This window comes from Microcebus murinus, chromosome 10, assembly GCF_040939455.1.
Source record: "Microcebus murinus isolate Inina chromosome 10, M.murinus_Inina_mat1.0, whole genome shotgun sequence".
NCBI lineage: Eukaryota > Metazoa > Chordata > Mammalia > Primates > Cheirogaleidae > Microcebus > Microcebus murinus.
The window spans coordinates 88,369,512-88,382,104 of record NC_134113.1 but is presented as its reverse complement, the minus strand read 5'-3'; the positions used below and the strand labels follow the sequence as shown (position 1 = coordinate 88,382,104).

At 46.7% G+C, this 12,593-nt stretch overlaps 1 protein-coding gene across 3 annotated transcripts in view; it reads right to left on the bottom strand.

The window, feature by feature from the left end:
* Positions 1 to 9,668, bottom strand: part of GRIN2B (glutamate ionotropic receptor NMDA type subunit 2B) — a 422,771-nt gene extending 413,103 nt beyond the window's left edge. For 2 of the 3 annotated variants that reach the window (XM_012774415.3, XM_076007642.1), the window contains exons 1-3: positions 9,576 to 9,668; positions 8,996 to 9,229; positions 7,586 to 8,010 (exon numbers count right to left, since the gene is read on the bottom strand). The gene's annotated coding sequence lies outside the window, so the exon portion shown is untranslated. Of the gene's footprint in view, positions 1 to 7,585; positions 8,011 to 8,995; positions 9,286 to 9,575 lie in introns of those variants that run through there. The other variant, XM_076007641.1, reaches the window with a different exon arrangement.
* Positions 9,669 to 12,593: the final 2,925 nt, after the last annotated feature.

Here is a 12,593-nt window from a genome sequence, read left to right as displayed (position 1 = left end):
TTTAGACTATTGTAACTGTTACAGAAATGAGAAAATCGAGACCCAGAGTCAATGGTTTGCACATGGCCCACAAAGCAAAGTAGCACAAGCAGAACCAAATATAAGCCTCCGATGCCTAAGATTACCCCTCTTTCATTATCATGTAGGCATCCACGAGATAGCCTACAAAAACCTAACATTTTTAAAGACCCATTACATATGAAGGGATTACTCTAGGCTCTGAGATTTGTGAATGGGCCCAAATGCACACCACTGGCTGACCTAAGGGACATGCATTCCAAGGTGATCTGTGGGGCAGGGCAATGGAGGGGAAAACACTGAAATGAGATTCAGTGGATGAGACTCTGCCACAATGCATGTGGCTTTAGAGGATGTAGTTAACCTTAGGACTATTTTCATAGTTTTAAATGGCGGTTGTTGGGGGGGACAGGTGATTCCCCAAGAGGACTGTCAGCATTAATGCTATATCACCCCATGCCATGCACCCACCCCACATGCATATACCAAAGTTGCACACACACATTTCATGCATTTAAAATCATTTTGGCTAATGCATTTGGTAGATAAGTCACTACACAAACATATCCACACATATATAAGTCGTGTGTGTGTGTGGGGGGGTGTTGTGTGTGTATGGGGACACACATGCAAGACACTGATCTCTAATCCAAAGGCACAAACTATTGGGACACGTGTGTGACCAGACTATGGCCCCTATAACGTGGGAGGATTGCTTCAGTATGTCTGGCCATTTTCGCAGAGTAGGATTTGCCATGGGAGAAAGAATGAAAGACGTCACCTAAGCTTCAGGTTTGTTCTGAGACTTCTCTTCTCCCATGCCCTGACAATGTGGTGTTTTTATCCAGCCATTGTTTTTAGGTCCCTCCTCTTCAGAAAGAAACAGGATCTGATTTCCTAAGAAATTCCAACCAGCTGAAGCCCTGAGTGGGTCTACTCTCTATAAAGATTGATGAAAACTTTAAGCTCGACGTTTCTTTCTAAAGAAGGAAATTCACAGTCCAAGCGAGGCAGTGAGCAAAGACACGGAGGATGGTGTGACGACAACAGTTTGCCTTTCGGGAGTTGAGTGAGCAGGCCAGTGGGTTAATTAATCGAAACCTTAAATTGTCCTAATCTAGGAAGCTCTCTGCTACACACAGTCTCCCCCCCCCCCCTGCCCCCGCCAAGCTGGACTCTAGGGAGAGTCAAAGCCTGCAGCTTCCCTCTCCTTCCAGGTCTGCCATTCCCACAGGGCTGGCCTGGCTTCTCCTCCCGTCCCCTCTCCCGGCCTCCTAGGCACAGCCTTGTCCCTATGCCTCCACTGCCCTGCCCCTCAAGTCACCGTGGAATGCACGGCCCTTAAGCCAGCCCGTGGTGGGCATTCACTCACCCACATATCTTCAGGATATTCCCTTTACATGTAATGGATGTTTAAAATGTCTTCAGGCTGGTCTTAGCTTCCTTTTGCTAATAAAATGAATACGAACCTCCGTGCACAGAGAAATGGTGAAAGTGTAGATAAAGGGGAGATGGATGGGGAGCAGAAGAAGATGCAAATAAAATTTAGGGAAACATCAATTTTGAAGGCATCTTTCTTTAGGCACCAACACTGCAGTTTAATCAGGTGGTGACTGACGGCGTCTCCCCAGCATCTCGACACCTGGGCATCCCCCAGAGTAAAAACGTCTAAAATACCAGGCCACTCCAGAAAGGCTACCAAACAGCATTGTGTGAATCCCCTAGGAGTAACTGAAGCCCTCTTCATCCGGCACTCCCCGTTGCCATCCCAAAAAGCAGCTGGTGTCTGAAGGGCAGGCAGCTTTCCACCTCCCTACTCCAGAAAACATGGGCTAGGCTGGTCCTCCATTCTGAGTAGCTTGGCCTGGGCTAGGATCCAGTTCTCTCCTTGGACACAAACCAGCTAACAGCTGTCCCTTTCTTTGCAATGGCCATCACCAAAGTTAGTTGCAATCCAGTGGTCTAAGATGAAAACGGAATCATTTGCTCATTCTAGAGGCAAGTCTAATAAACAGGGCTAGGAATCATTAGCTGTAGAATCACCAAAGCAGAAATTGAAGCTTCTTTCTTCTCCTCTTAAGAAGACCCTGGTTTTATTCTCTGGCCTCGTCATTTGGAATCTGAAAGTCCTAATCAAAGAGCCAGCCGTCCCTGTGTTGCTCTTCTCCCTGCATTAAGGGATATGAGAAAAAGCAGGAGGCTTGCCCCTTACACCCCCTTTCCTCTCCATTTGCTCTCCGTCCCCTGCTCTCCTTCTCCTGCAAAACTCCTATTTATTCTTCAAGACATGATTCAAATGCCAACCCCTCCAGGAAGCCCTCCTCACTCTCCCAGGCATCTCTCCTTTATAGATCTTCCCTAAGTGAATGATTATCTCCTTACACACAGCTACCCTACTAGATCATGGGCTACTGGAAGGTACAGACCAGAGCCAATTCTTTTTCATAACACAATGTTTGACAAATACTGGTCTTTAACAAATGTTTGTTGAATAATTGAGTAGAGCAAAAGACATAAAAATGAATAAAAGAAGAGGATAGTATGAAAGAGAAGAATTATTTTAAAAGAGACAAAACAAAAGGAAGAAGACAGAAAAAATAAGACAGAAAAGAATCAGTTTTGAGAAGGACCAGAATAAGACCATAGAGGATGAAAAGGGAAGAGGCAAAAAACGTACATGGGTGGAAGAGTGAAAGAAGAGAGGAAAAGGGTGAATGCTCTGATTTTTTTTAAAAGACAAAGCAGAACTGCTGGGAGTCGCAAAAGTAGAATACATGCAGAACTACCAATGTCAGCTATGGTCTATAATTACGTGGAGGAAGGGTGTAGACCCATGGTGTCCAGCAACTTTGGCACTACCTAGGAGCTTGTTAGACATACAGAATGCTGAGCCCCACCTCAGATCTACCGAATCAGAATGTGCATTTTAACAAGATCCCCAGATGATTCCGATATACAATAAAGTTTGAGAAGCACTAATGTGGACATTTGAGACCCACAGATATCTCCACATGTCACTCTCGCAGTGGTGTGGTGTACAAGGCATTGGCACCAAGGGACTACACAACCTTAGGCAAATCACTTAATGTCCCTGGATCTCAGTTTCTTCATCTTTATTAAATGAGGCCAGAGCAGATGCTTTCTAAAGCGTCACAAAGCTCTGACATTCTTGATCTCATCTAACAGTATAATTCCAACACTTCCCATACCCACCAGGACAAACAGTAGCATCGTTGACTAATTAATATTGCACTTCTTCTCTCCCTTCATTCATTTAATATTTTCTGAGTTATCTATTATGTGCCAGTCACCATGCTAGGTATATAAATGATTCCAAGATGAATAAAACATCTCTCCCTCCCTTGAGGAGCTCACAAACTTCTTAGGGAAACAGAGCACATAAACAAAATTCAGATAAAGTGTACTAAGAAGCATGAGCAAGTGCTGGTGAGCACAGAAAGCAAAGCCATCACATGGCCTGGGGCAGTCGTGGAGAGTTTGAACAAGGGGACAACACGTGCAGTCGGTCCCTTTTCTACCAACCTAAGCCGAAAGCGCTACGAAGTGAAAAGAAAAAATAAGGTGGTTGGAGAACATCAAGGACACAGCCGAAGGTTCCTGAACACACGTCTCTGGGTTCACAATCCCCCAAAAGTTCACCGCACGATAGATTTTGTGTCATGGCCACAGACATACCATTCACAGCCACAGGTGAGCCTCAGACACCCACCCCGTGTGAGGTTGCCTGCCCCCTCATCCTGCCTACATTCCGCTCTTCTATCTTCGGCCTCCTTCTGGAAGATAATATCAATTCAACCGCTAATCTACTCTCCCTGGAGACTTCTTCTTGTGGTTGCAAAGAGGAGATGCACTTTAATAAATGTGAACAATTCATTAGACCAGTAACTCTTTTGATCTATATTTGTTTACAGAGAGAGAGACAATACCAGTAGCCATCGTGTATGCACAGCAGCAGAGACCGAAAACGTAGTTTACAGAAGGGAAGAAATTTCTAGAATTCTTAAGGATGGTGTAGAATGGCACTGAAGAAAAGGAGGAGCTTAATTTTTCCAGCTCATCCACTCCTGACCCCGACAAGATACACAAGATGAGTGGTTTTGTCAGCCCCGGTCTTCATTATGAAGGAGAGAAGGCCATCACTCACAACAATATTTTTCCAAACCTTTAGAACGGTGAGTTCGACCCTAGCTTCCTCCTCTTCCCTGGCTTCTAGATGCTTAGTTATGGCTACGCTTTCTTCACATACAGCTTGTCTATTCTCCTGCCTCCTTTTATCTTTCATAGTCCATAAATATTAACAACATTTTTACTTTAACCTGTTAATAGTAGTGGATATGACACCTTCATTTTCAGATTCTCGAACAAGAAAATAGAAAAAAAAAAAAAATCCTGCCCCCTGGGTTTGTGATATTCATGGAGGAACTGGAAGAATGTTTTACAAGGTAAGATGTGGCCAAAGGCTGGATCAGCTCAGTCCTGCTTCTCCCTGTCAAACACCACTCATTCCACCAACCAATCTCAGCCCGTGTGTCCAACACCCAGGGGCCCACCGCCCCTCCCCAAGCAAGCTGGGTGCTTGTACATGAAGGTCAAGGAAGATGGTCAAGGTTCCTAGGCCATCTTTCCGGAGGTAAAGCAGGAACACAAAATTGAGGTTCCTGCTGTTCATCCCTTCTCCAGAGGAAGTCGCTCTTCTCAATCAGCCTAAAGGAAGGGCACTTGGCGTGCAAAGTAGTGAACAGAGAGGGATTTTTCTCTTTCTCCTCCTTTCCTGTAATTTTGCCTCCTTACTTATTCTCCCTGCCTGCATCCACCCCTGACAAAAATTACATACATACAGTCGCAAAGCAAGGTTCTTCCGACAGACAGGCTTGCTATGGCTAGGACCACTGGGAGAGAAAAAATTAGATAACCCAACAGCACAGCCTGCTCCTCTCCTTGCATGTTAACATCTATACTTAAACGGCCATATCGCTGTGTTCACAGATCCATCATGCCTTTCCACACCTGAGACACACACATACAAAGATAGCCATGATGTTCTGCTTTCCTTGAAATCACCAACCTAACATCCTTAACTGTGTTTTCCTGGGAAGTCTTTTTTATTACCCCCCCCTTTTTTTTTTCTTAATTGCATATCATGGAGGCTCCTCAATTGAAATTAAATTTGCTCTTCCTCCCACCAGCAGCCACATTTCTTTCCCATGTAACCCACACTGTGTGGGGGGTGGGGGGCGGGTGGCAGAAGGAGAAAAGACAAAATAGAACCCAGTCAGGTCTTTGTGCTGTGAGGGGAAAAAAGAGAGAGAACAATGGCCCCGAGACAGCCCAGAACACCACTGAGTCACAGCCTTATGGAGGATGTCCTCGAGGATGGGCAACACCTGCCTCCTACCAGGGTCTCCAAAATGGCTCTGGATGCCAAAAAGGTACAGCCCACCTGTGGCAATTCCTCCTTGGGTCCTAACAAGCCCATTCCAGCTGGACTACCTCTCCCTTCTCTTTATAGCTCTCCCACCTACTTTTTCTTCTCTTCCTCAACACCCTCCCCTTTTAACCTCTTCTTCTTTGTCTAGTCTTAGGGCCAACTAATGACAGCCTGGAACCCAGCTTAATCCATTGGTATTCAAATGAGCTGGCTGAGACCCTGTCAAAAGGCCTCCTTGTCAACCCCATCACCAACAGACATTCCGAAGGACCTACTGGATGTAGAGTACCAGTATCACAGGCACTAGGGATGCAAAAGGGGCCATGTGCCCTGTGGATACCCTCCTCTCCTTGTCTACCTGGATGTATGAAATCACTGCACATGGAGCTGCCTTTCTCACCCATACCTCTGTTCTATTTTGAAGTAAAATTAAGAGTTCATCCTCCTACTCGAAGGAGCAGAAGCAGATGGAGAACCAGCTCAGGTGTCTCTAAGGTGAGCACACACCAGATAACCTCAGCTATTTGTAGACATGGGGAAAACATGGTTCAAAGAGGGGTCCCACCCGCTCACTCTGATTACACCATGGTTACAGATTAGCATTTCAGCGATCAAAGCTCAGAAGAGTGGAACCTAGGAGAGGAGGGCAGTGAATTTGGATTACATCCATCCTTTCTGGACAATAAAGAACTATCATCTACTGTCATGTTGAGTGACAAGGACCATCCACCACTGCCCCACAGCCCTTTAGTATTTTGGATTGTTTCAAAGGATTGTTATAAAAAAAATGCCAGGAAAAAGATTGGGGAGGGGATACTTTTAGAAAGACTATTGATGCTAATGATTCTGCTACACATTTTTGAAGATCTTCATCCCAACCTGATTGCTGTATTTGGACGCCTTAGGATTTTGGGGATGCATGGTCAGTGGAGCAAAGGGAAGAGTCCTGCACTCACCATCATGGCCCTCCAACCCACGGATGATCTGATTTTCTCAGGAGTTGTCTTGGATTGCATGAGTGACTAGCTGAAGAGTCATTAGCTAAGTCTTTTCCATTTCTCCTGCTATCTCTCCTTCCAAGTACATTAAAATATTGCCTAACCACATTTCACATATTATAAAAATTAATGAAAGGGAAAAAATTAAAGTGCTAATTCTATTTTTGAGGATAAAAGACTAACACATGCAAACAGCACATCTCTTTGTTTAACACAAAGACTCACGTGTCGAATTCTGCACCCCTTCCACATGCACAGCATTTTAGAACTCTGCAAGATAGCCATTTTGCAAGAGTGTGGAAGTAACAGTTTGCTTGGAGGATGTGTGGGTATAAATAGATGTGTAGACAGAAGGAGAAATTTACAGCTCAAAAATAATAGCACTCAAAAAATACAAATTAAAAGCAGTATATTGACAGAATTCCTTCTTTCTGAGCTTAAGATTTAAGTCCTCTTAACCTGCAGCATCCTTCAATTCCAGGTGTTCTTAGAGCAGCCCGATTCCCCACCTAGACCTGCCCCTCTGCAATAGGCCTCCCGGGATCACTGGGCCCAGTGTAAACCCTTTAGACAGCAAGTGGATTTCAGGACAACCACCACAATGATCTCAATCATTATTATTTTTTTTTAAGGGCATAGAAAGGATGCCTAGGAAGGTAAAGACAGGAGACAGGGAGAGAGGCACGAAGGTGAAAAATCCAGCCTGGGGGGGAAAAAAAAGATTTCTAGATTCCCATAAAAATCAGAGCCTTGTCTCTGGGTGAATAAAATGCTATTTAAATCGAAAATCACACAGGTCTCCTGGCTGGCTGTGTTTGCATGCATACACACACACACACACACACACACATATATCCCTTATGCCATCCAACATCTTTTGTGCCTACATACCCCTACCCCCACTGCCCCCCCAAAACCCAAAACCTGTTAGATGAGAGAAAGAAAAGAAATAACATGGGAGATTTCCCTCTTTGCAATAAGCCTTTTCCCCAAAACAGCATTATTTTAATATCTTGTGACCTTTTCTTCCCAAAAGATCCACTTGAGAGACTCCAAGAGAATGATAAAACAAGGAATCCCTACCCCAGGTGAGGAAAAAATAAAACAGAATTTGCCCTACCTTGGTTTGCAGAAGCCAAACCTCTAGACCGACAGATTAAGGGAGTGAGCATGTTGAGAATGTCCAGTCTCTTCTCGCTTGCATATCCACATAAGAAAGACGAAGGATAAATGAACGGAAGATAATTTAAAATCCAATTTAGCGTAAATTTTGTTTTAATCTTGTGTCTCGAAGAGATGCAGATTCAAAGAAAAAAGATTTAATTCAAAGATAACTCAGGGTGTGGAGAGCAGCTCACAATGCAGAATCCAGAGTAATTATTCCGTGTGCATGTGAGGTTAGTGGCTGGAATATATTTTGAATGATTCTTCTGGCAATTATGGTTTTTGATTTTCGGAGCTTCAGTGGAGGAGGCTCTGTGTAGAGAAGCTGGGGGCTGGCTCCGTCCCTCCGTGGGGCATGGTCATTCCCAAAGCGTCCCCTTCCTAAGGGGGAAAAAGAGGCGGTCAGGGTTTGATTGGAGTGTCCCCAGGAGGGTGAGAAAAATGCATTCCGAAAAAGATATCAATTCGTTTTAAGGAAAAGGGGGGAGGAAACCCCGCATTTCCCACAGAGTGCACACGAGAGGAATTGAAAACAGCTGGTACCGGTCTATAAATAATTCAGAAAAGGTCTGGCTATACCATTCCTGGGACAGGCATGGATGAGAGGTGGGAAAGCCAACCTGAATGGAAGAGGAGAGAGGGAGGGAGGGAGCGAAGGAGGGAAGTGGGAAGGAAGGAGGAAAGCAGGGAGAAGAGGCACCACGGAGCGACACACACTCACACACACAAGCAGAAACACAATCCCCACTTAACTCGCCAGCAAGTGCGGCCCCCAGCCCCATCTGCATTGCTGCTGACATGTCTGTCTCGCTCTCCCCATCGCCTCCGGCAGCAGCGCCTCCTCCCACCCCGGGCTGGTGCTGAATGGGTTCTGATTGTGCACGGGGTGCACACTGGGCATTTCTTGGAAGGGGCACACTGACACGCGCACACACACGCCCCCGACGCGCACGCGCCCCGCGCGCGCACTCACACTCACCCCCGCGCACACTCACCCCCGCGCACACTCACGCCGCCGCCGCGCCGGTGTGCAGCGCACGGGCTTCACCTGCAACGTGTCGATCGGACGGATGGCCGCGCGCGCGGCTCCGGCCCGGGGCACCGCTGCCCAGCCGCTGCTAGGTGAGGGGATTGAGCCCCTAAAAAAGACCAGAGACAACCCTCCCCCCTCCTCCTCCACCCCTCCCCCCCAGCAAAAAAAAAAAAAAAGCCACGTCCAAATTAGCAAGTGCCGGGTGCCGCTGGATTTAAGAGCTTTACCTAACACCAGGTTGGTTCACGGTTTCGCTGCTTCGACCCTTTATCTGCCTGACACCCCCAAACCCGCAAACCCAAACGAGAGACTCCAGAGCGAATATTCACGTACCGGCTCCGGGCGCCTCGGCGATTGCGGTCTCCGGAGAGGGGCGGCCGCTGGCGGGGGATGGAGGGGTTTCCTCTCCTGCAAAGCAGGATTAATGATCCGTCTCGGGGCTTCTGAAGTTCACGACTCTTCTTTGCAAAGCCGAAGGACGTGCACTCGGACGCCGGCACTTCGGGATCGTGGTGCTCGAGAATCACCCTGGCGAGCACTTTCGGTAGAGCGAAGCCCCGAGATTTCCTAGAGGTGAAGAAGCCGAAGGAAGTGGTGTTTGAAAGGGGGTGGGGGGACCTTCCTTTCTCAAAAAAAAAAAAAAAAAAAAAAAAGCTGGGGGGTGGAGAGGCAGGAGCCCAGATTCCAGTTGGTGAAGCTGGGAGCCGGAGGAAGGGAAGCGGGCGGGGGCCGGCTGTGCAAGTCAACCGCGCGGCAGCGGGAGAGGAAGAGGAGGAGGGGAGGAGGGGGAGAGCAAAAAACGGTATTAATCACCGGGGACGGGGGGAGGGCGGGGAGAGCACAGGTTGCCTGGTCTGGATTTGGGTCTCACACTGGAAAACGTGCCCCCCCCCCCGCACACACACCTACCTACCTCTCACACCCGGGCTCTGGTGGGAGGAGAAACCCACGAGGCTGGGGAGGATGTCTCCGCTCCCCTCCCGGGGGGGCGTGTGCGCGCGTGCCCTCTCTCTCCACACCCCCCACCCCACCCCACCCCCGAACCCCTGCACCCCCTCACTCCTATTGCTAAGACTCTGGCGGAGGCAGCTTCCCACGTCATGTGCCGGGGGAAGTGGGGTAGGAAGGGGGAAGGAAGGGGGGAAAGGCTTAACCCGAGTCCGTGGCGCCTCCTCCCGGCCGCCGCGGGGAACAGCAGCGAGGGAGGCTGCGCGGGGTGGGGGGTGGGTTGTGCGGTGGGGGGGCGAGACAGTGCCCCCCTCGGTGGGCGGCCGCGCTGGGCTGCGGAAAGAGCCTCCGAGGCGGAGCTGCCACTGGAAATGGGAAGACCCTGGCTTTATTTTTCCCAGACCTGCCTTCGCTTTCACAGACCGTGCTTTCTGAGTGCTGGGCGCAGTTCTTGCCTTCAAGGAGCTTGAGATCTATTTTGAGCGCACACACACACACACACACACACACACACACACACACACACGGTGGAGGCAGAAAACGGTATAAAATAAAGTGAGGCACATGGAATTAATGGCTAAACTGCATAGTACAGGCTGTATACACGTGCTTTCCTGACGGCTGGTGAAGGTTTTGAGGAGTTTGTTTTTCCTTAAAGTTGATCCTGTTATTTAAAGACCTGGAGAAGATGATGAGACAGGTGAATAATCCCTACATGAAACTGGATTTCCAAACATTTACAAATGCACCCTGTTTTAGAAGGCAAACATCCATTCATTTCTCTTCCTCTTAAACTGTTTTCTATTTTCACAGCACTTATCACCACCAGTGGTATTATTTACTTTTGATATTAATATTATTGTGTATGCATCATTTTTATTCGCATCGGTTGTCTTTCAAAAGATCTAGATTATTACAGTGGTGCTGCATTTTCAGAATGGTTATATTACGGGGCTTCCCACCAACATTCCTGAGGTGTGTCGTGCAAACACACAGGAAACAAGGCTGTGTGAAGCGGATACACCTAGCAGCTTGGAACTTGGTTGATGTAGAAGACATCAGATGTGTCTTGCTGTTCTATAGACCAGACAGTATTCATAATACTTCTGAACTACAGTAATTCTTTTATGTTTCCTGGTTTTTCTTAGGCTTAATCTTTGAATCTAAGATTTCGAAGACACATGCAAACACATAAGCATTGCATGAAAGCACAAATGCAGGGTGTTCATAAGCAAATGATTCTTTCTAAGCAATTGTTATTGCTGTTTTTCTAAGACAGGGTTGGAGCTGATCTTTCACCCCTTTGGAGAACTGCTGAACCCCCCAGATTTGCTGTGCTCTCTTGGAATACAGCAGCCATCCCAACTCCCTCTGTGTGCAGATTTCCAATTGTTAGAAGGTGGATTCTAGGAGGCATATAGAATGCAGAAAGCAAGGGCCCATTGGAGCTTTCCTGAAACATTCTTCCCTGAGTCTTCCAGGAATGGCCAGTATCTTCAGAATAACATCTAAGCTCACTCAAGGACCTTCATGGGTTGACCTTTAATCTACTTTTGAATTTTTTTTAACCTCATAGCTCACTTTCCCTTTCCTATCCCCAATTCCCTTCACCAAAATTGTACTATTCTTTTCCTTTTTCTTTTCCTTCCTACCTGAACTCAGCAATTCCATTCCATACTCTTCACTTTTACAAGTGTAAAGGGAAGAATGAACTCTCATACACCCTTTACCTAAGTAAGTCCACCCTCCCTTCAGTTTCTAGCTCAAGTCCCACCTCCTCTGGGGATATGTTTTGATCAGCCAAGCCTGAATTTATTTCTGTAACAATTTCAAGGATTTTTAAATGACAGATGCCATCTCACCACCATCTCCTCTGTCTCTCACCCCCTGCATTTGGAAATGTATAGAAGAGTTTGCTTGATCATTTATCACAGTGACTGGGTGATACTTCTGACATGTATCATTCAGGTGCCAGAAATATTAAACATACCAAATTGGGTGTTTGGTCCTACATTGTGAAGAACTGGCCCACCAAAAGGAAAAATAATACCTTTCTAGCTATTCATGTTGAGCCATATGAAACCACTGATATTCAATCATATGAAATTGCCAATCCTATGAAATAGCTATGATTGACCTATAATAAGAAGACAATTTCATAAGGTTAGTCCTAAAATTGTATTCTTATGCATACTTCCTGTCTTCCCAATTAGTTATTTAGCTCCTTAAGGGGCTAGACCACTATGTAGGTTATCCATATATTCACAGCACCAGGTTCAATTCCAGACATGTGGTAGGGGTCCAATAAGCATTGTTTTTGGTTTTATTTTTTGAGACAGAGTCTCACTTTGTTGCCCAGGCTAGAGTGAGTGCTGTGGCATCAGCCTAGCTCACAGCAACCTCAAACTCCTGGGCTCAAGGGATCCTTCTGCCTCAGCCTCCCAAGTAGCTGGGACTACAGGCATGCGCCACCATGCCCAGCTAATTTTTTCTATATATATTAGTTGGCCGATTAATTTCTTTCTATTTATAGTAGAGACAGAGTCTCGCTCTTGCTCAGGTTGGTTTTGAACTCCTAAACTCAAACAATCCGCCCACCTCGGCCTCCCAGAGAGCTAGGATTACAGGCATGAGCCACCACGCAGGGCCTAAGCGTTGTTGTTTTAATGACTATTTCAAACCACTTTCCCAAGCAGTTTTTCTGACTCTGGAATAGCTAATTCTAGGGACCATACAGATGGTGAAGTGGAAAGTGGCATCCCTTGTGCATGGTATTCACTGCCCCCTGCCCATGCAAGGGGACCAAGACCTCTCTTCTTATTTTTCAGACTCCCTGTTACACAGCTGCTCTTCCCACAAACAACCTTTGCCTCCATGGGCCACAAACCTTTCAATAGAAGGATTTTAAAGACTACCCAGATGAATGGAATTTGAAACGCCATTTCTTGATGTTGGCAAATATACATTTCCTAACTCTTAGTCA